Source organism: Alexandromys fortis, unplaced genomic scaffold (genome assembly GCF_014885135.2).
Source record: "Alexandromys fortis isolate MF-2015 unplaced genomic scaffold, M_Fortis_MF-2015_v1.1 scaffold_58, whole genome shotgun sequence".
NCBI lineage: Eukaryota > Metazoa > Chordata > Mammalia > Rodentia > Cricetidae > Alexandromys > Alexandromys fortis.
Genome location: NW_026067940.1, coordinates 2,198,752 through 2,225,300, shown reverse-complemented (window position 1 = coordinate 2,225,300; position 26,549 = coordinate 2,198,752). Strand labels below are relative to the sequence as shown.

The 26,549-nt window shown below is 44.2% G+C and overlaps 1 long non-coding RNA gene across 1 annotated transcript in view; it reads right to left on the bottom strand.

Moving 5' to 3' along the window:
* The window catches only part of LOC126505034 (uncharacterized), a 57,932-nt gene extending 34,601 nt beyond the window's left edge, over positions 1–23,331 (bottom strand). The window contains exon 1 of the long non-coding RNA XR_007592787.1: positions 23,156–23,331. This is a non-coding gene — a long non-coding RNA (uncharacterized lncRNA). The remainder of the gene's footprint in view (positions 1–23,155) is intronic.
* Between the last annotated feature and the right edge of the window lie 3,218 nt (positions 23,332–26,549).

Here is a 26,549-nt window from a genome sequence, read left to right as displayed (position 1 = left end):
GGGTACAATGGTTCAGCTTTGTCCCGAGGAGAGAACCAGTTCCTCCTGGTTGTCCTCTGAGCTTTGCATGCATACTGGGGAACACATGCCCACCCAAAAGTAAACATTTAAGAAATGGTTTAGCTGGGTGTGATGACACAGGTCTTTAATACCAGCACTTGGGAAGCAGAAGCAGGTGGATCTCTGTGAGTTCAGGACAGCCTGATGGTGTATAGAGTGAGTTTTTGGACAGTCAGGGATACATAGAGAAACACTGTCTCAAAAAGCAAAAAGAAACAAAGGAAAAAAAGATTTTCAGAATGCGACTGCTATGGGATCTGTCTTCCCTTGTTCTACAGGCCACTGTTTATAATCACAAGACAACACACAGAGGCCATGCAGTCCAGCTTGTTCATTCACTTTTACGTGTTTGGATGCCTTGCCGGTATGTATGTCTGTGCACCACTTGTGTGTCTGGTACCTGTAGAGGCCAGAGGAGAGTGTTGGATTCCAGGAACTGGCATTACAGATGGTTGTGAGCCACCATGTGGGTGCTGGGATTTGAACCCAGGACCTCTGGAAGAACAGTTAGTGCTCTTAAGCAGTAGGCCATCTCTTCAGTCCTGTATGTTAGAAACTTACTGGATATGTATTGACTGAAAAAGTGTTGAAGGGAGGTAGACAGAGAACACTGTTTTAAATGGTGATTGGGGCTGTGTTGATACTCAGTGGGTTGAGCACAAGCAGGAGGATGTACACTATGGTACACATCTGCAACCCCAGTTCTGGGGCTCAGAGAGGTAAGGGATCCCAAGGGCTCAGTGGCCAGCCTTACCAACCAGTGATCTTCGGATTCAGGGAGAGATCTTGTTTTTTTAAAATAAGACAAGAGAGATGGCTCAGTAGTTTAGAGCCCCTACTGTTCTTGCAGAGGACCTGGGTTCAATTCCCAGCACCCACACGGCAGCTCCAGTTCCAGGGAATTCAGTGGCCTCTACCAGCACTAGGTATGCATGTAGTACAGCATTGCTCGTAGGTAAAACATGAATTCACATAAAAAAATAAAATAATAAGGTGGAAAACAATAGAGAAAGGCATAGTATTGACCTCAGGCCTCCACACATGCATATACAACCTAATTATGAAAAGAAAGAAAGAAAGAAAGAAAGAGAGAGAGAGAGAGAGAAAGAAAGAAAGAAAGAAAGAAAGAAAGAAAGAAAGAAAGAAAGAAAGGAAGAAAGAAAGAAAGAAAGGAAGAAAAACTGTTGACTGGCAATTGTGGATATAAGAAAATTTTCTTCTACACTTGTAATTTATTAACTTTAAAATAATTAAATTTTATTTATTATTCTATGTGAGTGTGCTCATGTGTACACAAGTACACGTTGTTGTTAGAAGACAATACTGGGGACTTAGTTCTTGCTCTTACCATATGGGGCCTAAGAGATGGAACACCCTTCATTAGAGTTTGGTGGCAAGCATCTTCACTGGCTGAGCCATCTTGCCAGCCACCCTACTTGGTTTTTAAAGTAGGTTTTGAAGGGTTGTGTTGGGTTTGAAGCCGGAGCAGCTCAAAAAAAAAAAAAAAAAAAAAAAAATCACTTCATGTCTCCATCAGCTAAGGCGCAGAGGACATGAGCAGTGCTCTGGCCCCTGGTCCTAACGCGTGGCTTTGGAGGGGTCTGGGTGCTGTGCCATCAAGACTGATTTGGTGTCAGAGCCCCAAAGCCTTGTTTTAATGTTTTAAATTGACTTAGGTTTTGAAACAGGACATAGCTGTGTAGAATGAGCTAGTCTCAAATTTGTGACCCTCTTTCTTCAGTCTCCTGAGTGCTGGGGTTAGAAGCACACATCGCCAGGTCTGACCTTTATTCATTCATAAAAATTGAGTTGCATTTTATTTCTGTGTGTTCATGCATGTGTGTGTATATCACAGTGTATGTGTAGAGGTCTCAGGGCTTGAGCTCAGGTCATCGGGCTGGGCTTTAAGTATCCTTACTCCTGAGCCATCTTGCCAGCCCCAATTTTACTTTTTGTTTATTGAGACAGGCTTTCTTTGTGTAGTCCTGGCTGTCCTGGACCTCGCTCTGCAGAGCAGGCTGTTCTCACACTCATAGAGATCAGCCTGCCTCCCCCTCCTGAGTGCTGGGATTAAAGGCATGAAACACCACTATTTGACTTCAATTTTACTTTTTTTGATTGACATACAATAATTGTAAAATATTTATGGGGTGCAGTATACTGTTCCTATGTACTACACCGTGTGATCAAATTAACGTAATTATTGTCACTTGTGAATGTCTGCGTGATCTTCTGGTGTGTCTGAGAGTCTCATTAAACCTCCCTACCATGTCATGTAACCACACACACACACACACACACACACACACACACACACACCCCACGGAGCCCTCTATAAAAGATCCATCTTTAACAAACGTTTGGCTAGAATCTGTGTGCACGTAGCTGTTGTCTTTAGATTTTTGAGGACCGTGGGAGAGCGTAAGCGCGTGGGGGAAGATGCTGGTTTTGAACCTTGTTGTACCGATGACCATGGCGCTCTCCTTCCCGGGATGAAAGGCGAGCTCTCCCGGTTCAATTGTGCTTCCATATCTCTTGACACTTCAAAAAGGGCTGAGGAGTGTGCAGAGGGGAAGCCTTGCTAACCATGTGTGTTTCCTCAAGCCTGCTCAGATTTAATTGCCGGCGTAAATGACCCCCAGGCCTGCAGCATCTCAGCTTGATGTGTATAATTGATAGCCAAACATTTTTTACAGGCTGTTAAATGGTAAGACCACAACGAAATGTATATAATGTTGATTAAAGTGATTTTTGCACGAAAGGGTCAGAGACATTAACAAGTTAAAAGAGAGTGCGAGCTTCTACCCCCATACCGCTAACCTTTGTTCGCTTTTTCCAGTAATTGACACCACATGTTTACTCTGCCTATTTTGGTCCAATTTAAGGCTGTTGCATTCGAGGTATTTTGAAGTGTTCTTGAGATGAGAGTGTACCCACCCGGGTGCCCAGGAAGGTGGACTTCAGATATGAGTGTAGCACATGGTAAAAGAGAAAAAAACGACCCCCTCTAGCGTGCCTCCTTTTAAATCGTCTGGCGCCTAAAGGTAGACTAAGAAACAGTTACTCTGAGAAGGATTAAAATGGACATCCAAATGATAATTACTGGGTAATTTTGTTTTGGTTATAATTTGTGGTGTTATTTTTATAACTGACATGAGACATAATATATTTTTCAGGGTTCTGCAATAGCTGAGCAACAAATGGAATCTGTCAGAAGGCGTCTGTGGGGACAGTTATATAGCAAAAAGCTGTGTGCCCTGCTTAAATGCTGTACACACTTAATTATTTTTCTTTGTAGCTCATGCATCAGAATTGTTTCCTAAAATGAAATGACTTTCAACACGTGACATATAGCAAGCCCTCTGTCTAGGCTTTTGAAATTCTCCTCTTTTCATGAATGTGAATCCGGCAAGGGGTTTTCCCCTTTTCCTGTGCTATCTCCCAAACGCTGTGGAGCCTTGGACTCTGAGCCGTGGATGGATGTCTCCACCCTTACTCCCAGGCTCTCGTTCCTCATTCGCTCTCTCTTGGGTTCTGTCTGTGACTAGGATTTCAGTAGCAAGAACAAGCTGGGGCTTTAGCTCCCGATCCTTCGTTGACAGTGCTCATATCTACCAAACGCCCTGACCTCTGCCTGAGCCACGACCTGGGACGCGCAGACCACCCAAACTCCCCGCCAGCACCAGATGGCAGCTGCGTTCGGCACTTCCCATGTGGCATAATTTTCTGGAATTTACCTCGCCTCATCTGGCTCTGATTATTTGCTGACTTGTAATTGTAGTTATTTGTCTGAAGGCCTTATCTTCTTTGCCAGACTGTAAGCCCCTGCTCTGCCTGCCCTGGCAGCACCGTGCTCTGGGCGGTGAGGAGATCCTTGTGCAACCATGCCCCAGTCAGTGCGCTGGAGACCCAGAATCGCCCACCAAGAACCCAATTACCAACATCTGGAGATGGGCTAGATCCCTGACTAAATCTCCAGCTATTGAAAACGACTTCCCAGTTTCTTATTTCCATAGACGTGAAAGCAAGGGACTATGTTTTTAAATTTCCACGACCTCTTATGTCCAGAGATTTGAAATCATGCCCTGTCGTTCTCCAGACGGTGGGAAACAGCTCTCAGGCTCCGTTGCCGCAGGACAAGGCCAAAGGAGCTGGAAGGAAACTTGATTTCAAGCTTCCCCGTAACACATTTTATAACTGGTCGGAGACCAGAATGAGAGCTGTGGCTGAAGCAGATTGTCTGGGGGCGGTTCTGGTCTCCGGGGGCGTGTGCAGAGTGACCCTGGGGAAAATTCTATCATTTTCTTTCCCCCTGCATCATAGGAGAGGGAATTTTAGGTTCAACCCCCGCAGACTTTTAACTTTTCATGAACAGTTGATGAACTTGGGTTGCATCTGTTTATTTACTGATATTCTTGGAAGATTAAATAAATACATTTCCTTTATAAGTTTCTAACTTTTTCAGTTTTCTTCACCCCCCGCCCCCAACACTCCTTAGGGGTTTAAAATAATGGAGTCGGCTATTGAAATAATTAAAATTGAGGGTGGGGGGATCAGCACCTCCCCACTTCACTCTTTTTCAGAAAAATAACCCTTTCCCCCTCAACTTACATTTTTCTGCAATTTCTATCCCGTTCCAGTCCTTGACATCACACTTAATTGAGATAAAATATTTTCCAATTCAGAAGCTCATCAATTCAGAGAAGAATTTCTAATGTAAGTTATAAGGGGGAAAAAAATCTAAAAGTACCGAAGTTAAAACATGTTTGTGTCTTTTTTTCCCATGACTAACCCATGTCTATCCTCTATGAAATTGATGTCAAAAAAGTATTATATATTTTCAGTACCAAATGGAAGGCTGCCCTCTCCTACCTTGTCGGGACGTCGTATCTCTTTAATCATACTTCTCATTTCAGGACATTGAAATTTCCGTTGCCAAGGACAACATCATAAATAAAAGTGTTTGTGAAATTTCACCTGCAGCTGCCTAACCCTGTGCATTAAGCATGAGACTAGCAGAGAGGTGGTCAAATGCGGAAATTTATAATCATTTATTACGTACGGCTGAAGCAAGCGGGGAATAAAAGCGTGAAGGCATACATCTATACACGGAAGCCGCAGAGCCTAAATGAAAAGTAAAGTGAATTTCTGTGTCTTGTCATAAAGTAATGAGAAGCTAGAGCTTTTATTCATAGCATCCCAAGATGCATTTACTCTCAATCTAGCTTCAGCAGTAAACGCTTCCCTGATGTATTGCTCCGGACTCACAAAGAAATATTTGTGCTCTACATAATAGTATAGTTAGGAGAATTACTGCATGGTTGAGAAGATTCTATAAGGCTTTATAGCGGGTGGTGTTGCTGTAATTTCATCACCATGTAGCTAATGTAGTACTTTAATATCACAGGTTACTTTTTTATTTACCATTTATTAGGCGCTGACAGAGTCGATCATCTCTACATCATAAACAAATCATGGAAGGTTTCTGGTAGGAACCTTAAAACTCCAGATGGATGTACTGTGGCCATTTTACCCGGCCGCGTCCCTGTCAATGCGCTCACCCTCAAATGATTATTTAGATCTGAGAAATGTAAATCAGGCTCCTTGTTCTCAGTCCATCGGCTAAAGAAAACTCGAGAACGTTTTTTAGTTCATGCATACAATTAGCACCGCCTGCCATTCGGGCTCAGAAATAAGTCATCGATCTGATTTCACCGATGACTGGGGGTGACGGCTGGGGAAAGGTGAACGTACTTAGCCGCAGAATCCTTTGCGGGTATATTAATAAGTGTGATGCTATATGAAGATCGGATTGGTGTTTTCTCGTAAGTTTCTGTGGAAGTGTTTTTAGTCCTGAAGCTAACTAAATGCCGCCTTTATGCTCTCTGTTTATGTAGCTTCTCCTTTCTGAATAAATAGAAAAATAGATGATGGGCAGATAGTTTAGTTCCTGGGTAGACCAAGTCACGTTAGCATGGTCAGTGCCAGGGGAATTAGAACATATTATTGCTGGATAGGCCTTTATGCGGAGGCTGTGGCTGTAACAGAGACTGGAGGCAAGCCTCCTGCTAGGCCCTCTGACCTTGGATGTCTCCCAGTCTCTCTAAATCTTAGTATTTCCATCTGTAAAATAGGAGTGATGCTGTTTGTCCTACTGATCCTTCTGGGTTGTTTTAACTATCTAATAACAAACAAATAAGGTCTAGAGCAAAGGCTAAGGGGCCAACAGCGAGTATTGTTGCAGAAGGCTCCAGTTTGGCTTGAGTTCGTTCCCCGGCACCCACTCAGACAGCTCACAAATTCTGTAACTCTAGCTGCAGCACTCGTGTGTACATACTCACACAGCTACACTTAGACACAGTGAACACAGCTTTAAAAGTCATCTGCAGGGCTGGAGAGATGGCTCAGAGGTTAAGAGCATTGCCTGCTCTTCCAAAGGTCCTGAGTTCAATTCCCAGCAACCACATGGTGGCTCACAACCATCTGTAATGAGGTCTCGTGCCCTCTCCTGGCCTGCAGGCATACACACAGACAGAATATTGTATACATAATAAATAAATAAATATTAAAAAAAATAAAAGTCATCTGCAACAAATACATGTGCACGGAATATCAGGGTTTCAGAATGTAGAAGGCAATTAAATAAATGTGGGGTTCAGGGAACAAAGCAGGCATTTTTATATAATAGTTTTTTTTTTATTACATTTTATGCTTCAGGTAAGTGTATTAGAAATGCAAGCTAGGGGCTTAGTGGTTAAGAGCACTGGCTGCTCTCCTAGAGGACCCAGGTTCAATTCCCAGCAACAATATGGTGGCTCACAGCCATCCATAATGAGATCTGGTGCCCTCTTCTGGCCTGCAGGTGGCCATACAGGCAGAATACTATGTATATAGTAAATAAATAAATCTTTAAAAAAAAAAGAAAGAAATGCAACCTAAAGAGATTTTTGACGTTATAAAACAATGCTGTATTTGTTTTTACTTTTCTTCTATAAAATTAAAAACAATTTGTGACAGGGTAACAAGTAGCCCAAGCTGACCTACTTGGAATTTATTATGTAACAAGGATGACCTTGAACCCTGACCCAACTTTCTGAGTACTGGGATTACAGGTATATAACACTAGGCCTGGCTTGAAATTGATTTTTGAAATAATCAGATTTTAGCCAGCATGATGCAGGTCTGTAATCCCCAGTGCTCAGAAGTAGAGGCAGGAGCATGGTGAGTTCAAAGACAGCCTAGGTTACAGAATGAATTCAAAGTCAGCCTGAGCTACGCAATATCTCATCTCAAATAAAACCAATGGCCAGCATTGTATCCAGCAATGAATGCTTGCCTAAGATGAGTCCTAGGTTCTATTCCCAACACCAGGCTAAGAAAGCACCTTAAAAAAAAAAAAAAAAAAAGGCTGAGTGGTGGTAGTGCACATCTTTCTTTTTTCTTAAATTATTTATTATGTATACAACATTCTGCCTCCATGTATGCCTGCAGGCTAGGAGAGGGCACGAGACCTCATTACAGATGGTTGTGAGCCACCATGTGGTTGCTGGGAATTGAACTCAGGACCTCTGAAAGAGCGGGCAGTGCTCTTAACCTCTGAGCCATCTCTCCAGCCCAGGTAGCACACACCTTTAATCCCAGCACTCAGGAGGCAAAGGCAGGCAGATCTCTGAGTGAGGCCAGCCTGGTGTACAGAGTGAGTTCCAGGACAGCCAGGGATACATTGAGAAACCTTGTCTTGAAAAAACCAAAACAAACAGAAAAGATTTATTTCATGTATGTGTATGTATCTATGGGTGCCCAAAGAGGCCAGAAGAGGCTATCAGATTTGTTGGAGTGACAGGTGGTTATAAGCAACTTGATGTGGGTGCTGGGAACTGAACTCTGATCTTTTGCACGAGCAGCAAGGCAGCAAGCACTCCTAACCACTGAGCATATCTCTGAACCTCAACACCTTTTTTTTTTTTTTTTTGCCATGGCTGTCCTGGAACTCACTCTGTAGATCAGAGGCTGGCAATGAATTCTGCCTCTGTCTCCCAAGTGCTGGGACTAAAGGTGTGTGTGCCACCACAATCCCATTTTGTTGTGGAATATTATTTTAAATGGGCAAAGATGTGCTACATTTGTTGATGCTGTGGAATATTACTTTAACTTTGTAAAGGTGTGTTACTTTTGTTTATGCTTCATTTGTTTAATCATGTAAAGATGTGTTGCCTTTGTTTCACCTTGCCTGCCTAAGGCACCTGATTGGTCTAATAAAGAGCTGAATGGCCAATGGCTAGGCAGAGAAAGGATGGGCGGGGCTGGCAGGCAGAGAGAATAAATAGGAGGAGACATCTAGGCTTGGAAGAGGAACTAGAGAAGAAGGATGGAGAGAATAAGGAAGAGACGAACAAGCCTGGGGCAAGATGCCATGCAGCCACCAGCTAACCATTTAAGCAGTTAAGTAAATATATGGAAGGAAAGAAAAGTAAAAAGCCCCAAGGCAAAAAGGTAGATAAAGAGAAACAGATTAAGTTAAAAGAGTTGGCCAGAAATGAGCCTAAACTAGGCCAGACATTCAAAACTAATAATAAGTCTCCAGGTCATGATTTGGGAACTGGTTGGTGGCAAAGAAAAGAAAAAAAAAAAGAAGAAGAAAGAAAAGCCTGATATATGACTTATGACTTCTAATTTTTTAAAGGTTTTAAATTAAAAAAAATTTTTTTGACAGTATGTATTGAATGTGAGATTAGTCCTCTCTACCCCCACTGCTCCATTCCCCGCTATCCTGCCTGGCTAGGAGTTTTCCCTTCATTTGCCCTTAAAACCACCACATCCCATATCTCGCATTCAGTGGAGATACTTAGGATTATCCTTTGTAGTTACATGACGGGGGGGGGGGGGGGGGGGGGGGGGGGGAGGCAGGGTGAATGTCTTAGTTACTTTTCTATTGCTGTAATAAAACATCATAAGCAAGGCAACTTATGAAAGAAAGTATTTAATTTGGTTTATGATTTCCCAGGGTTAGAGTCTATGATGTCAGAGCAAAGATCAGTGAGAGTGCACATCTTTTTACTGTTTTTTTGTTTGTTTTGTTTTGTTTTTGAGACAGAGTCTTTCTGTGTAGCCCTGACTGTCCTGGAACTCACTCTGTAAATCAGGCTGGCCTTGAACTCACAGATCCATTTGCCTCTGCCTCCTAGGTGCTGGGGTTAAGGGTGTACACCACCACCTAGTTGAGCTTAAACCTCTTGATCTACACCCAAAAGCAAAGAGAGAAAACACTGGGAATCACACAAGAGTCTTTTAAAACCTCAAAGCCCACTGCCAGTGACATGCCTCCTCCAATAAGGCCACACCTCCTAATCCTTCCCAAACAGGTCTACCAACTGGAACTGTAAACAGACATTTCTTTCCCAAAGGCCTGTTCCCAACCGTGCTGCAGCTGCTTTCCAAATTACTACACAGAGGCTTATATTAATTATAAAGGCTCGGTCAATAGCTCAAATTATTACTAACAACTCTTACATTTTAAGTTAATCCATATTTCTTATTTATGCTTGGCCACTTGGCAGTACCTTTTTTTTGTTTTGTTTTGCTTTTTGAGACAGGGTTTCTCTGTAGCTTTGGAACCTGTCTTAAAACTAGCTCTTGTAGACCAGGCTGGCCTCGAACTCACAGAGATCCACCTGCCTTTGCCTCTCGTGTGCTGGGATTAAAGGCATGTGCCACCACCGCTCAGCTGGCAATACCTTTATTAGCATTGTATGCTCAACTGCTCCCTCTTGTTTCTGGCTTGTGACTCAACTCTTCCCTTTTCCTTTCCATCATCCTTAGTATGGTCATCCTGCCTATACTTCCTGCCTGGCTACTGGCCAAGCCGCATTTATTAAACCTGTTCAAGTGACAAGTCTTTAAAGAATACAAGAGGATTATGCCACAGCAGGGGACCAAGTATTCAAATATATGAGCCTATAGGGCCTTTCTCATTCAAACCACCACAGTGAAGATCGGGTGTCTCCCTCTACACCCTCTACCTTATTGTTTTGAGACAAGGTCTCTTAATGAACCTGGAAATGGGGGTTTCTAACTAGATGGCCAGTGAACTTCTGAAATCCCCTATCTTTGCCTCCCCAAACTGGGATTACCGGCATCCACTGGTTCTCTCTCTCTTTCTATGTCTATCATCTCTCTGTGTCTGTCTGTCTATACAGCATATGTATATATATATATATGTGTGTGTGCATGTTTGTTAGTGTGGGTGTGGAGGTGCCATACCACTCCTTGTCTGAGACAGGGTCTCGTGTTTATCACTAAGTTTGCCAGGCCGGCCGTCCACAGGCTTCTGGGCAGTCTCCTGTCTCTGGCTTCTATCATGCTGTAGCAACTCTGGGGTAACCGAAGCTCACTACTACGTCTGGTTTTCCATGGGTTCTGGAAACCAAAATTCAAACTCTCATGCTTGCATGGTGAGCACCTTCCCCATTGAGCCATCTATGTCCATACTGGCGTTTAACCTGGGTCTGAGGTCAAGGTAGGTCTTCATGTTGGACAGCAAGCATTTTGCCCACTGGACCATCTCCCAGTCTCTGCAGTTAGAGCTTAAAAAAATATTTGCCCTCCTCTTCTCCCCTTCCTTTTCCATGTTAGGAATGGAATTCCAGGCCTCCTCTATGCTAAGCAAGCACCACGCTGTTGAGCTACACTCCGTCCTGTGGTTAATTTTAAGTGTTCTACTTGTCTTTCCCTCTGTACATTTACCAGATGCTCTTAAGTAAGACCAGTGGTGGCTGTGGCCTGGATGGTCCTGCGTCGGTAGCCCCGGGTAGAGAGGGTGATTGATGGAAAGCGGACGGAGGAGCTTCCAGGAGCTCGGTTGTCTTAGGAGCTCTGCCCTCTACTGAGCAATACCCTCAGTGGTGAAGACCCTGGTTGGCTGGGTGGACATAGCGTGATCCGATGGAAAAGTCAGTGAGGAAAGCATGGTGAGGGATGCCTGACAGGTAGATACCATGACTGTCTGAGCTCGAGAAGCAGGCTGAGGGGAGGAGCGAGAGAGCCTGGCTAGTCCTACCACCCCAGTCCCACTGCTGGCTCTCGCAGACTCATCCCTTCCCTTATGAATGGGGGACATTTCATCTTATGGACGGAAACGGCAGGACTATGGCAGAGTAGGATCGGTGAGACAGGCCCAAAGCTTTCTTACTTGAGATCATTCCGTCGATACGCTTATGTACTCATTACTATAAGATGTAGAAATTAACTTAAATAGTTGTGTAAGAACAGAGAATCACATTCAATGAAAAGTAAAAATCACAACCATTTGGGGAATCTTGTGTTTCACCGACTCTAATTCCAAACGAGTGTGTGATCCGAAGCACATTGCTTTACTATCTGAGCGTTAGTCTGTTCTGTAACTGATACCAGAGTCTGGGTCTCTTTATAAAGAAGAGGGATTTATATAGCTCACAGTTCTGGAGGTCCAAGGGCATAGCGGTGATATCACCTCGGCTCTGGTGAAGGCAGCATGGCCGGAGTGTGGACGAGAGGAAGTCAGAGGGTGAGTGGGGTCCCATGAGAACCACACTAATCACACCCAAAGACATAAGGACCCCTTTACAAGGCACCACCGATGAAAGGTACCACCGCTTCGTTATGGACTGAGTCTGAACATATGGAACCTTAGGGGTGGACGTGACACCTTCTACCTAGCCACTCTCCAAAGTAAGTTTTACTTGTTCATAAATGATTTTGTGTGGAATAACTGTACCTTTTAAAATTAGAGACTACGATAATTTTGATCAGCACAATAAATGCTTTGAAAATTATTGCAAGCGTGTATGAAATTCTCTAAGAAAAAATTAAAAGTATATTTTTTAAAGGAAAGAGTACTGTGATGTAGGATAGAATAGTATTAAATTTGTGTGTGTATTAATTTGGAAAAAATTTAAATCTTAGGAAGGAAACACAAGACACTAAAAATGATGCTAAAGAAAAAAAAATCAGGTTGATTTGAGGAAGGTAGAGTTTCGAAAGTTATGCCCACTCTGAAGAGACAGAGCACAGAGAAAGAAAATAGCGCAGGGGAAATGGTGGGCACTGTCGCACTGGGGTCTCAGGAAAGATGCTGAAGGCTCGGGGGATAAAGAGAGGGGGCCTGGAAATGCACGGGCGAGCCGTAGCATCTTTCTCTGAATGTAGCTCTAAGGAGCATGGCAACTGCCTCTCGGAGTGTCAACTAACGCTATTACCGCTCACATTTAACTGCAGCTGTTAATGAGAATGCCATGGCAACGCTAGCATTTAGTTCGAGCATTTTGCTGTTCTGAACGTTTCCCATAGCCAAGTGGGGAAGTCTGCCAAGCCTTGGCTTGGTTAATTATATTTATTCATTCAATATTATTTACTGAATATTCTTCTTTGTGCCAGGTACCATGGACACAGCCAACAGCCGCTAACGGAGCTTAGCTCTGGGAGAGACAGATATTAAACAACTAAATGCAAAAATAAGTATTTAATTAAATCAGACGGATGAGAGCTTCAAAGGGCACATGTTCTAGGTGGCCCAGGTGGAAGGCTGGCTTACAGTTGTTTGTTTTGTTATTGTTTTGATGGGGTGTGGGGTAATTTTATTTCTAAATCAGGTCATGTATCCCAGGCTGACTTCAAACTCACCAGGTAACTGAGGTGGTTCGAATGGGAATGGTCCACAGAGACTCATGTGTTTGAATACTTCGTCCATAGGGAGTGGCACTATTAGGAGGTGTGGCCTTGTTGGAGTAGGTGTGGCCTTGGTGGAGAAAGTGTGCCTTTAGGGGCTGGGCTATGAGGTCTCAAAAACTTAAGCCAGTTCATTTGCTGTTACCTGCTGATCCAGATGTAGAATTCTCAGCTCCTTCTCCGGCTCCATGGCTGCCTCCACCGATGCCATGCTTCCCACCATGATGACAATGGAATAAACCCTGAAGTGTAAGACACTCCCAATGTTTCCTTTGTAAGAGTTGCCTGGTCATGGTGTCTCTTTAGAGCAATGGAAATCCTAACTAAGATGAGCAGCCAAGGATAACTTTGAACTTCTGATATCTCTACCTCTCATAGGCTAGAATTACAGTTGTGTGCCACAAACCACACATCTGGCTTGCATGCTGCTGGGAATCAATGTTGGGGCTTTGCACATGAAATTTTAAAAAAATGGACTAAGGAATATTTCTCAAAAGGAGAAAGGGGGGGGGGGGGGGGGGGCTGGAGAGATGGCTCAGCAGTTAAAAGCACTGGCTGCTCTTCCAGAGGACCTGAGTTCAATTCCTAGTACTCACATGGTGGCTCACAACCGTCTGTGACGGCAGGTTCAAAGTTCTGTCTTCTTCTGGCTTTTGTAGGCACCAGTCATACGTGGTACACAGACTTACATGCGGGCAAAACACCGCCCATGCACATAAAACTAAATAATTTTTTAAAAGAAAGCACACAAATAGCTAATTTTTTTAAATGTTCAATATCATTAGCCATCAGGGAAATGCAAAATAAAATTAGAGGTTCCATCTCACCCTCATCAGAATGACTATCATCAAGAAACCAAGTGAAAGCCAGGCGGTGGTGGCATGCACCTTTAATCCCAGCACTTGGGAGGCTGAGGCAGGTGGATCTTAGTGAGTCTGAGGCCAGCCTGGTCTACATAGTTACTTTTAGGGATAGCCAGGGCTACACAGAGAAACTCTGCCTTAAAAAAACAAACAAACAAGCAAAACAAAAACAAAAAGCAATGAAGGCAGGATCCTGTAGGCAGAAGCTGATGCTGGAGGGGGGGGGGGGTCGGGAAGGGGGGAAGTGGCGCTTGCTGTCTTGCTTCCCACCGCTAGCAAGGTCAGATTTCTTAGAGAACCTAGAAATGCCTGCCCACGGGCGACTCCACCCACAAGGGGCTGGGTTCTTCCCCTATGAATCATGAATCAAGAAAATACCCTTATGGGCTTGCTTACAGCCCAATATTAAGGAGGCATTTTCTCACTTGAGGTTCCCGCCTCTTTGATGACTCTAGCTTGTGTCAAGTTGACACAAAACTAGCCAGTACAGCTTGTGTTTGGCATTTTCTTGGCTGCTAATTGATGTAGAAGGGCCCAGCCCATTGTGGGTGGTGCCAACTCTCTGCAGGTAGCTGAGAAAAACCAGGAGGCAGTACTCCTTCCGGCTCAGTTCCTGCCTCCAGGTTCCAGTCTGGACTTCCTGCCTTAGCTTCACTCAGTGATGGGCTGTAACAAATAAGCCCTTTCCTCCGCAAGCTGCTTTTGGTCAGTATTTTACCGCAGGACGTTGTTACTGAGAGTGGGGTATAGCTGAGACCGCTGACCATGCTTGCGGGGGCGGGGGGGGGGCGCAGGGGGGTACTGTGAATGTCACGTAGCTTTGTTCACAGCTACGGATCGAGTTGATGTACTTGGGAGCAGAGTGCTGCCCAGGACGGAGTCTGGAGGAATTCTAGCCTTTAGAGTCAGTGGGCGGAAACAGAGAAGGGTGACTCAGCTTTCCAAACTCTGGGATTCCTGCAAAGGGGATGTCTGGGGTGGGGGGAGAGAGATCCAATCAAGCTCAACAAGTTCTTCTCACCTTGGGACCTTAAATACTAGTCATGTGTACCTTGAGGCCAATCTAACTGGTGACAGGCCTCTTTAAAGCTCTTAGGGAAACAACTGTGTGGTATTGTAAAAACCCTCCAGGCTCCTGTATAGATCGTGTGATTCCTGTTCCTTGAGGTCTGGTAGAGTTGAGCACTATTTCCTTCTCTTGTGTCAGTAGCAGAAGCGCCAGGATTCAGGGATGGTGGAGAGGAGGAAAGATGGAAGCGCCAGGCAGCTGTTGGAACCTCTTCTGCCCCCCTCTATTCTCCCCTCCCCTCCTATTTTTCCCCCTCCCCCTCCCTACCCTCCCTCCCCTCTCCCCTCTCTTTTTTCCTCCCTTCTCTCTCCCCTTTCTCTCTCTCTTCACTGGGAGAGAGCTCAACCTTTGAGGACAGTTAGACTCAGCTATTTAGGATGGGAGAGTATGAGAGGGAGCAGAGTGGACGGGGGCCACCTCTGTAAACATTTCAAGGAAAAAGGCAACATGGATATGGTGTCTGCCCCATCTGTGGAGTTTGGAAGGTTTTAGCCGCGAGCGAAGGGTGGGGCTGTGTTGTATTGAGTTGAGAGAGTGGGAGGTGAGGAAACAAGCGAGGAAGCACAGCTAAGTCTTTAGAAACCCTGCTGTAAAGAGGAAGAGAGAGATAAGGCTGAAGGTGAAGGCAAGGTCTGAGGAAGACTTGGGGTTTTGTTTTTAAAGATTTTTTTTTTTATGACTATGAATGCTTCATCTGCATGTGTACTTTTATTCCAGAAGAGGGCGTCAGATCCCACTGTAGATGGTTGTGAGCCACCACGTGGTTGCTGGGAATTGAACTCAGAACCTCTGAAAGAGCAGTCAGAGCTCTCAACCGCTGAGCCATCTCTCCAGCCGAGGGATTTTTAGTTTTGTTTTGTTTTTGTTTTTTGAGACAGGGTTTCTCTGCTTCCCAAGTGCTGGGATTAAAGGCATGTGCCGCCACTAACTACCCAGTGAGGTTTTCTTTTCTTTTGGTTTGTTTTTTTCAAGGGTTTTTCTGTAGCTTTGGAGCCTGTCCTGGAACTCGCTCTGTAGACCAGGCTGAGGTTTTGTTTTTATTGAGAAAAGAAAACCTTTTCTTTAAAAAAGAAAAAAAAAAACCAAAAAACTATATATTTATTTTATGTGTTTGGGTGTTTTGCTTACATGTTTGTCTGTGTACCACATGCCTGGTGCCTGCAGAGCCCAGCAGAGGGTATTGGATACAGGTCCTAGGACTGGAGTTACAGACAGCCATGAGCCATCATGTGGGTGCTGGGAATTGAACCCTGGACCTCAGGAAAAATAGCCAATGTTCTTAAGGGCTGAGCCATGGCAAGACTCTGAAGCCCATCGAAATATCCTTGGGAATGGTCCAGTTGAGAGAGTGAAGTGGCTATTCCTAGAGAGGGGTAACAAGGGAAGTAGCAGGGATTGGGGTGTGGCCCAGAGGTAGAGTGTTCATTCATCCAGCAGGTGAGGCCTTGGGCCTGAGCCCTAGGGGAGCAGGATTTGGCTTTTAGTGTTAGGAGGGCAGGAAGAGCAAGCTGCCAGAATGAACTAGGCTTCCCAGTGAGGGCAACATGTGAGCCTCACTCACCGTGATGAGTGGGCGGGGTGTGGCTCTGGTTTGTACCTCAATCTGTTACGCTGCCAACAAGCCACAGCAGTGTAGAGACCTTTGTGACTGGATGCAAGACACCATGGTTCTAACTAGTACTGTTTGCCTTTAGTCTTTCCCCGGTTTTAGTTTCGGTTCTTTCCTTTTTGCCGTTTCCTGTGTATTTTGGGCACAAGTTCTTTGATGTTTACCTATTCAGTGGATTCTGGCATGGGTCCCTTCACACTCCAGTGCCTGAACGGAGCAGATGAGGGAGCCAGTCTCTTCTGTTGTAAAGACCCATTGTGCCAGCAGTATGGCTAACAAACTCTGTCAGCTGAGGCGACAGCAGTGTATATGCGCGCGCGCACGGGCGTGCGTGTATGCTGGCGTGCGTGCGTGCGTGTGTATGTGTGTGTGTGTGTGTTCTATATGCAATTCTCATGCATTATCGAAGATGCTCCTGCCCCAGTCCATAGGTCTGTGGTCATCCTGTGTGCCTGCCTCATCTTGCACCGGGTATTTAATCAACCACCCTCAAAAGCCCTTCCTTACAGTCTTCCACTTCGCTGCACCAATCTTATTCCTTAAGTGTAATTAGATTTAGCTCAATAGATCCTTCACTTATGAAAAACAAAGTGTTAATTATGATGATTTTCATTTTAGCACGGGGAATCCAATACTCAGATTTTCATGTGCACATTTAGGTGGCATTTTCTTAAAGGCGGGCTCGAGAAAAAGAATTAGGCTATAGCTTAGTGATTTATTTTGAATCTCAATAAACTATTGCTGAGGCTAGTAGTAATTATTGTGGGGCATGCGCCCATAGGGCGAGAAGGACTTTTATTTGTGATGAGAGCCGAAAGACTGGAGGTGGCTGTGAGGTAGGAAGCCAGAATGGAAAAATGTAGTAATTTGATATTCTTGACTTAGTGTTCAAAATGTTTAGTAATGGCACTAAAAATAATAAACAAAAAAGAAGTAAAATAATGTATAATATGATGGGGAATCTCTGTCAGCCAATGATCTTTAAGGGGTGGGGTCAGGTTACAAGTGACTTTCTGGCCCAGGGGTGCGCTCGAGCTCGCGCTCGCTCTCTCTCTCTCTCTCTCTCTCTCTCCCTCTTTCTCACTCTCTCTGTGGTTTCCACATTACACAGCTGATCTTGGACTACTTGTTCCTGTTTCGTGAGTTTGCCCCTTATAATAAAGAAAATTATAAAGAAAATTATAATTGGTCTATCTTTTAGCTGGTCTCGACATAATTCAACAATAATGTTGGGATTTTAGTTTAAAAGAGGAAGAAGGAAAGGAAGAAAATAAATTTAGGAAAGTACAAGTAAGTTTCTTTTTTCTTTTTTTAGATACTCAGAAGCAGGAACATTAAGAGTTCAAGGCCTGTGTAGGCTACAGAGTGCCTTCAAGGCCAGCCTGGGCAGCTAATCAAGACCCTGTATTAAAATGAGAAAGTGGAGAAAAAAGCAAAAAGACAACGAAACCCAAAGAAAATTATGAACTAGGGAAAGCCCCATTACTGTTTCGGTGGTTTCCTTCCTGGTTTTTACAGCATGAAAATCAACCCCAACCTGCTTCTATGATTGAGGCCGTGCGCTGTCCTTGGTGGTCCTGAATGCTACCCATCACACCCAGCTTTTCAAGATGCTGAGTCTCTGAAAGCTGGGTATGGTGGTGGTGCATGCCAGTGACCCCCTGCATCACCCACGCTGCGTCCTATTTTATTGTTAGCGAACGTTTACTCATTAAGTTAAACCATCTTTTTCTTATGTCTCTTGGGAAGTCCAGGCAAGGTTTACTGCAGAGGTTCTGAAAACTAAGCATTCGAGGTCTTTCTTAGTGTTCTGTATTCTGAGATGCACTATTCAGCTGGGCCCATGGGAATGGATTTCTCCAGACATGCAGCAGGGTGTGGGGAACCAAAGTTTGGCTTGCAAATCTGTTGGCAGAAAGCATGGATGAAAGAGTTCTCTTAATAAAACGGCAACTGGGGGGGGGGGGGTTTGCTGAAGTTGCTTTCAGCACATGAGTTCTTTGCACTGTCGTAACGAAAGAATGAAGATGACAGGGTTTGGTTGCTGAATGAGTGTTCTGGGGGCTTTCCGGTTAAGCAGTGTTATTCATTCGTACTATAAGAGGATGCCAAAAATAAGCCTGCAGATGCAGAAGGGACCATTAGGCTTCACTGTCCCGTGCAAGCCGTGAAACTTGGGCCACCTGCCTGGTGTTTTCTCAGTCGCACACTTTGAAATGACTTCCAGCAATGGTTCAGTCTCAGGACCAAAGTTAAAAACTGCTAAAACAACCGCTCCCTTCACCTCCCAAAGCAAACCTGGCGTCTTAAATCTAGGTCTGGGACAGCGCAGACTAACTTCCACTTACTGTGAGGTCCATGGGTCTTCTGGAGAAGCAGCTAATTCTCTTAACCACTGAGTCATCTCTCCAGCCCCAATAACTGTAATTTCTATTTGTTTGTTTGTTTTCAAGACCGGATTTCTCTGTGTAGCCCTGACTATCCTCTAACTCTGTAGACCATGCTGGCAACTAACTCAGAGGTCCACCTGCCTCTGCTTCCCTAGTACTGAGATTAAAGGTGTGCACCACCATGGCCCAACTTATAACTGTATTTCTTTTTAAACCAACTAAATTTAAAAACTTCAATTTAAAGGCAAATGTCCGATCAGAAAACCTTGACATAGAATTCTTACTCAGCAGGTGCTAGTTTGTTTGCTGCATGGTTATCTGCAGAGTCTTCATGGACTTCCTCCATCCAAGAGAACTATAGTGTCACAGAGGGACCAGCCGGAGTCCATCTTGCTTGAAGTCCTATATCCATTAGTTAACTGTTCTGCAATCATCCTCCTGGAAGGGGGCAAGGGAGATGGCAGTGTCTACGCAATCCTGTTTCTAAAGCTGGCATCGGCAGGTTGTATGCATTCCAGCCAGCTCAGCACCAGGAGGCAGAACCCAAAGCTGGATCTCAGTGTCTGAGAGCGTTCCTAGCATGCAGAGGTCCTGGGTTTGAACACACGTATGTGTGCGTACATGCCGAGAGAGTTATAACACTAGTGGGTTATAATAGATGGGAGTTCTATAGGGAGCGGTGGTTTTTCTGACTTCTGGTTAGGGGGATTTGATCATAGCAAAGGCTCTGTGTGGTGGGGTGCGCACCCACCCCCTGTCCACAGTGGCCAGTCGCTGAATCTCCCAGGCCTGGTGTTCTTCCTCTGCCTGGTAAAAGGGCTGAGCTATTTTATAGACACCAGGAGACTATTTCAGGCAGTGACATTTTATGACTGTCTTAACTAATCCTATTTATCAGATGGAGAGAGAAACTGGAATTTTCCACTAACTTTATTTTGTTTCTATGTCCTTTTTACGGGGAAGGATGTTAAGAAGGATTGGATGCTTCTGAGGTGTTAAAGCCTCATAAGAAAATGTAATTTTAAGCTTTGACTCAGACCTTGGGGGTACACCTCTGACATAGGAAGAGCTCCCCCCCACCAACCCAAGACTGCTGGGTACCCTGGAAGATTGACAGGCTGGGTTCATCCACTCACTCCAATGCAAAGCCTGTGATGCGTTGTTAATGGAACTGGAACAACCGGTTCCGCTTAGGGCCTTGGGCCCAGCTTGCACCTCACCCCAGGTTCTCCTTCTAGCAATAAATATTTACTGAGCATCTACTTTTCTAGATCCTGGACCTACAGCCTTGACAGAGCTGACCAGGTCTTAGAGCTTAGAGAGAGGTACAAAACAAACAAAACAAGGGACTGGAGAGAGGGCTCAGCGGTTAAGAGCACCAGCTGCTCTTACAGAGGACCAGAGTTCGAACCCCAGCACGCACACAGTGGCTCACAGTCACAAAAACTCAACCAACAAACACAGTCAATTATGGTAAGAGGTAATAAAGACATTAGGGGACCTCCACATTCAGGTCTCAGGTTCCCCATCTTCCCTTCAAGGAACTCACTCAGCTAGAGTGACTGACCAGCCAATCCCAGAGACCCTCCTGTCTCTGTGCCCCTGCAATGGGATTGTAGGTATTTGTCACTTGCCCAGTTCACGTGATGCTGGGGGTGAAACTCGGGTTCTCATGCTTGCATAGAGAGGAGTTTGTTCATGAAGCCATCTCTAATCCTAAAGTAAATATGTGTGCTGGTATGCACCCGTGGAGAGGCCAGAGGTGGACAACAGTTGTCTGCCTTTCTACATAGCCTTGGCCATCCTGGAACTCACGATGTAGACCAGGCTGGTAGAGATCAGCCTGGCACTGCCTCCTGAAAGCTGGGATAAAGGGCATGTGCCACTGTGCCAGCAGCCCACCTATTTTTGAGAGATTTCTCACTGACCCTGGAGCTCACTGTTTTGGTTGGAAAGCTGCCCAGCACCCTGTGGGCTATGCCTGTGACTCCCAGCACAGGGGCTGCAGGCAGGACCTTAAAAGCCCGAGCAGCAAACACTTCCCCCTCTGAGCCGTATCCTCAGCCACTCCTGGGTAAAGTTTTAGGTGACTTTTGCGTTTTTGCTTTGTAGTTTTCCTACTGTTTGCAGCAAACAAATGGTTTCAGATTTTTTTATTGTTATTTTATGCCTAGGGGTGTTTTGCCTGCCTGTATGTCTGTGTACCGTGTGCCTGCAGTGCTCAGGGAGGACAGGAAGGAAGCCGCATCAGGTGCCCTAGAACTGTAATTACAGACATTTATGAGCTGCCATGTGGGTGCTGAGAATTGAACCCTGGGTCCTCTCTACTAACGGTCATTGTTCCTAACTACTGGGCCATCTCTCCAGCTCTCACAAACAAATATTTTTTATTTATTTATTTAGCTTTGTTTGTTTGTTTGTTTGTTTGAGACAGAGTTTGCCTGTGTAATCCTGGCTCCCAAGTACTGAGATTGAAGGCATGTGCCACCACCTCCTGAAAACAAATATTTTTAAAGAAACAAGTTACACTTTTAACAAGAGTAATAATAAAAAAAACATACAAAACTGAACAAGATGAGAACGAAAGAGTGGTAAATGTGAGCCCTGACTTCACAGCGGGCACGAGAGCACTCAGACAGGGAAGCCATGGCTGTGTCGTCTACGTGAACAGATATGGGGGTTTCGCTTGTTTCTGCAGAGTTTTCTTTATTTTAATAACTCATTAAGCATATTAAAAGTGTGTATCATATCAAAATAATCAGTTTGAAGACCAGCCACAGAGGGTAAATTTGTTAGTTCCACAGGTTTTCTTTGGGGCATTTTGATTTTGTTTTTATTTTTTTTGCAATGTGATTTGGATATAAATTCCTAGACGGCAGCTCAAATGGTGAGAGGGTTTTTCTGAAGTAAACTGGAAAGGGACTGAGGGGGTTTCCAGAGCCTTGGTAAACATATTCATGCCTACCTATTACTAGATGGTATAAGTTTAGGGTTTGAGTAAAGCTTGGCTTCGTGTAGACAGCAAGTTTCTTAAGCCTGACTATAAGAAAATGCTCAATGGTGATTTCTGTTACTGTTTCCTCCTCTGCAGTAGTATTAAATGATTTTTTGAAAGCCTGGCTAGCTACATTTTCTTTAAACATTTTAAGTCACAAGAGGTCTTGGGTCTAATACTCTCATATCTTAGGCTTATAATAAAATTTATATGTTCTTTTCTAAATTATAAAAAGGCGGAGGTACTGGGAATGCATCTGTCAGCAATGATGTGACCTCTGCAGACTTTTTTTTTATTTTTTAATTTTATGTGTATGAGGGTTTTTTGCCTAAATGGGTGTATGTATGTGTACCGTGTTCTTGCCTGGTGGCCTCTGGTTGTGAGCCACCATGTGAGTACTGGGAATTGAACTCAGGTCCTCCTCAGGAGCAAGTCATGCTCCTAAGAGCTGACCCATCTCTCCAGCCCTAAGCTACTGTATACTTGATCGTCACCATGGCTGCGATTATCTGCACTATCCTGTAAACAACCCGTGACCCACGCTCCTGTAAGCAACCCTCAGCAAACTCAATAGGCCACAAAATTAAACAAAACAAACAAACAAAACACGTGAAAGTGAAGGGGGTTAGAAAGAGGAAAGGGAGCCGCAGACTGGGAGGAGGAGAGAAGATAATGAAGGGTGGGAGTATGGATGATCAAAATACTTACACGTATGAGGAGATCATAATGAAACCCTGATGCCTCTTAGTAATAGGGCAGGTGAGATGGTTCAGGGGGTTGGCAAACCTGGCCGCTTGAGCTGGTTTTCAGGACCCACATGGTGGAAACAGAGACCCAAGCCTGCCAGTGGTCCTTTGACCTCCACACAAGTGTCGTGGCTAAGGAACACAAACTCACTCTCATTCGCTCCGATAATCAATGTAATATTAACAATAGAAGTACACTACAAAAGAACAAAATCTAGATTTTAAAACTATATCAGATATTGAAATTTCACCTTTTGAGAAACATATACTTAGGCCTTTTGTGAATGTTTCTTTTTTCAAGGCCTCATTTATTTATTTTACAATATAAATTTACATTTTATAATATATATTTTTTATTTATTATTTTTGGGGAGGTTGATTTTTCGAGATAGGTTTCTCTGTGTGGCCCTGGCTGTCCTGGAACTCTCCCTATAGACCAGGCTGTCTTCTAACTCACAGAGATCCACCTGCCTCTACCTCCCAAGGACTGGGAGTAAAGGGGTGCGCCACCACCGCCAGTCCTATTTGTTACTCTTAAAGAGATGGCTCAGTGGTTAAGAGCATTGCCTGCTCTTCCAAAGGTCCTGAGTTCAATTCCCAGCAACCACATGGTAGCTCACAACCATCTGAAATGAGATCTGATGTCCTCTTCTGGCCTACAGGCAGACACACAGACAGAATATTGTATACATAATAAATAAATATTAAAAAAAAGACTTACTTTTGACTGAACTCAGACTCTGAAGTAGAAGCTCCCAGCGAGGTCAGCCGCTGTCTCTTGCAGTCTGCTCCTGGGTTTTATTGTTCAGTTTTGGTTTTGTACTTTCGGCTTCCTTTGTTCTCTTGGCCAAAAGTTTAGAATATTCTGCAGCCGCCTGGCTTTCCTTCGCTGCTCACTGTTTCCTCAGAGCAATACTTAGGCGTTTGTGCCGCAGGCCACAAGGAGTAGCAAAACGCCGAAATCTCGGGTGCTTTGGGATTCTTTCTTTGTTTAAGGGCTTTCTGACTGTGTACTGTTGGACATCATTCTTTAGGGAGACTGATAAACTTTTGATTCTCCTTGCTCTTTCATGCTCCGGCCATGGAGACTCGGTAGTATCTATCAGTTCAGGAATATCCTTCTCTCCTAATGGCTGAGCCAGCTCTCCAGTCCCTTCTCCCCTTTCTCATTTTAGTGGGTTTTTTTTGTTTTTTTTTTTTTTTTTTCACAATAACCAAGTTAAGGGCGCTCAGATTGGCATCCACAAGGCATCCTGCAGAGACCTGTGCTTCCTCGCCTGGTCGCATTGGTGTAAATATCTCTATAGAGGCACACGAAGTCAATTTATTTGTATGTGTGTTTATTTATTTAGAGACATGGTCTTGCTATGGATCTCCACGCACACACACAATAAGTAAATAAAAATGTAAAGAATGTGTTTCTAATTTTACAATCCAGACATCACCACTGCTATCAGTCTGCTTTTCTTCGTTGTTATGAAACACCTAAGACAGCTAATTTACTAGGAGGAAACGGGCTGGAGAGATGGCTCAGTGGTTACGAGCATTGGCTGTTCTTCCAGAGGTCCTGGGTTCAATACCCAGCAACCACAATACAGCTCACGACTGTCTGCAACCCCTTTCCAGGGGATCTGACACCCTCACACAGACATGCATGCAAGCAAAACACGAACACACGCAAAATAAATGAGGAGGAGAACTGACTTCCATGGTCCAGTCCTCTTTCCTTTTGTGGCGGGAACAGATGCCAGAGCAAAATCTACCCATCTGGTGTTTGGAGAAGGGGGATGGGGTCCTCATATCTCCTTCAACAGTCCCCAGTCCCCCAGTGAGTCTTGTCTCCCCATCCCAACCATGCCACATGCCTTTAACATGTGAGCCGTTGGGAGATATTTTGTCAACCTTTCTTGTCTTTTATTCATACTTAAAATATACATATTCTTCTTAAAAGGGGGATGGAGTTTAAATTGTACCTACCTGTGTTTTGTAGCTTATTTTTAAAAAGCCCAATACATTATGAACTTATTTGCATTGTTATTAAATTTGTAATTTTTCTCCAGTTGATTTGTCTCTAATGTCCAGAATGTATTGGTTGGCCTAATGGAAAATTCTAGGAAAATCATAAAAATAAACTTAAGAGTATAAGGAAGTGATTTTTGGAATAATATCACTATCATTGGTTGTCTCAAGACTGGTCTGTATCAGCCTTTGTGAACCTTCTGGTTGAGAACATCCTAGACTCTAATCTGTCTTCCTGATGTAGGCAGACTTGAAACAGAACCCACAGAGGACTAGACAAGTTCAGATGGGAAACCATTATAATTCTGTTACTGCCATCTACGATTGTATTAGAATCTTAGCAGTTGTATCATGTCATGGTGTTATGTACAATGAACATTCAATTAGAAAAACTATAGCTGCATATCTCCGTGGGTGGGGTGTAGAGATGCTTGTCTTTAATCCCAGTACTCAGGAGGCAGAGACAAATGGATCCCTGTGAGTTCAAGACTAGCAGACTCTACATAGTAAGTCCCAGACCAGCCAGAGCTACATAATGCTTCCCAAATTATATATATACATACATATATATACAATATAATTATATAATATAATTACAATTATATATAATATAAAAGTTCAATTCCCAAAACCCACATAGCAACTCACAACCGTCATAGCTCCAGTTCCAGAGGGTCTGACGCTCTCTTCTGGCCTTGGAAGGCACTATACACATAGTAATAGACATACATCCAGGCAAATAAACACATAAATTGTAGATGTCTATAACTGACAAGTCCTCAACCCCAGGCACTTCCAGGCAACAGTTTGCATTTTTTAATTAAAAAAATAAAAGTATCTGTTAAAGAAGAAAACGAAAGACAAAAATTCTGTTATTAGCATTCTTGTACCCATGAACTGAGACTAAGATGTGGTTTTAAAAGGGGTGGGGAGGGGGCTGGAGAGATGGCTCAGAGGTTAAGAGCATTGCCTACTCTTCCAAAGGTCCTGAGTTCAATTCCCAGCAACCACATGGTGGCTCACAACCATCTGTAATGGGGTCTGGTGCCGTATTCTGGCCTGCAGGCATACACACAGACCGAATATTGTATACATAATAAATAAATAAATATTAAAAAAAATAAAAGGGGTAGGGATTGAGAGAAAATTCACAAGCCGGGCTGTGATGGTACACGCTGTTGTAGAATATTATTTTAAGGTGTGTTACTTTTGTTTATGCTCTGGAACATTTGTTTAATGATGCAAAGATGTGTTTGATTAAATAAAATTCACCTGCGTTCAGGCGGTTGCATCAGCAACTAGGTGAGAGGAAGGGGTAGGTGGAGACCGGTTTATAAGGAGGGATGAGGAGAAGCACAAGGGCTCCTGGAGACACACGAGGAGAAGCATGAGCTGCTTGCTGATCAGTCTCCTGGGGAACAGAATTCAACCTCAACCTCAACCTTCGAATCTTGAGTTCTTTAGTGGGGGTAGAGCTAAGGCTCTTGTCCCTCTCTGGACTGACTAGGATAGCCACAGTTGAAAGGGCAGCGACAGTTAAAAAAGAAAACAACAACACACCCCCAATCCCAGCTCCTGGGAGGCAGAGGCAGGCAGATCTCTGAGTTTGAGGCCAGCCTGGTTTATAGAGTGAGCTCCAGGACAGCCAGGGCTACATAAACTCTATCTTGCAAAACCAGAGAGAGAGAAGAGAGAGAGAGAATTCACAGAACAAAGTTTTTTGTTGTTGCTGGTTTTGTGTGTAGGTGGTGATGGTGCCACAGAACACATGTGAAGATCAGAAGACACCTCGGGTGTCGATCCTCACCTTCCATATTGGACGTAAGGTCTCTTTACTGTTTGCTGGTGCATCTGCCAGGCTAGCTGGCCCAAAAACAGTCTTACATGCTGCCACACCCTGCTTGATGACGTTTAGGGGTTCAAACCTGGGTCCTCACACTTAACCCCTAGCCAACTCTCCATCCTCAAAGCAGAGTTCTTGAAAACCAAAACAGCATGTGTGGTAGTTTGACCGCAGTCGGCTTCCATAATCTCATAGGGCGTGGCACTATCAGGAGGTGTGGCCTTGTTGGAGTAGGTGTGGCCTTGTTGGGGGA